Genomic DNA, 1,017 nt, shown 5'->3' with positions numbered 1-1,017 from the left:
GTTACTAATGTTGTGGCCCTACCCCATAACAAAGAAACAGAATTTCCGGAGGATGAGGCTCAGAAATCAGGATTTTAAAAAGATTCTCAGGTGATTCTAATGTGCAGCCAAGGTTGAGAACCACTGTCCTAGAGGATCAGACAGGTAGGATTGGCATCCTGGAAGCCAATGGAAAATATAGTTTCTAAAAGGAAGTGATCAAGGGCATCAAATGCTGCAGGAAGGTCAATTTCAGGACTGAAACGGGTATATAATGGGTTGAATCGTGTCCTTCAACAAGGTACGTCTTAGTCTCAACCCCCAACACCTGAGAACACAACATTATTTGGAAATTGGGTCTATGAAGGTGTAAGTTAAGGATCTCAGGATGAGATGAGATCATCCTGTATTTAGGGCAGGTCCTAAATCCAAGAACTGGTATTCTTGGATACTTACGAAAGGGTAGGGAGAATTGAGACACAGAAACACAGAGGACAAGCCAATGGAAGACTGAGGCAGAGATTGGAGTGATGCACCCACGAGCCAAGGAATGCAGAGGAGCCACCAGAAGCTAGGAGAGAGGCATGGAACGGATTCTCTAGGTGCCTCCAGAAGGAACCTATCTTGCCCAACAATTTGATTTTAGATTCTTGGCCAACACAATTGTGAGAGAATAAATTTCTCTTAAATTAAAAACATATATATATATATATTGATTTCAGAGAGAAATATCAATGATGAGAGAGAAACACTGATCATCTGCCTCCTGCACGCCCCCTACTGGGGATCGAGCCTGCAACCCCACAGCATGTGCCCTGACCAGGAATCGAACCGGTTTAGGGGTCGCTGCTCAACCACTGAGCCACGCTGGCTGAGCTCTTAAACTTTTTTCTTATAAGCTACCAAGCTGTGGCACTTGGTTACGGCAGTCCTAGGAAACTGGTACCGGGTGCACTGGGTTTAGAAATAAAGAGGTTGTTGGTTGACCTTGGTTTCTGAAGCAGGAGTGTCTTCTCCAGGAAGCCTGACTATAAAGGG

This window comes from Myotis brandtii, unplaced genomic scaffold (genome assembly GCF_000412655.1).
Source record: "Myotis brandtii unplaced genomic scaffold, ASM41265v1 scaffold339, whole genome shotgun sequence".
Classification (NCBI taxonomy): Eukaryota; Metazoa; Chordata; class Mammalia; order Chiroptera; family Vespertilionidae; genus Myotis; species Myotis brandtii.
This window is presented reverse-complemented; position numbering follows the sequence as displayed.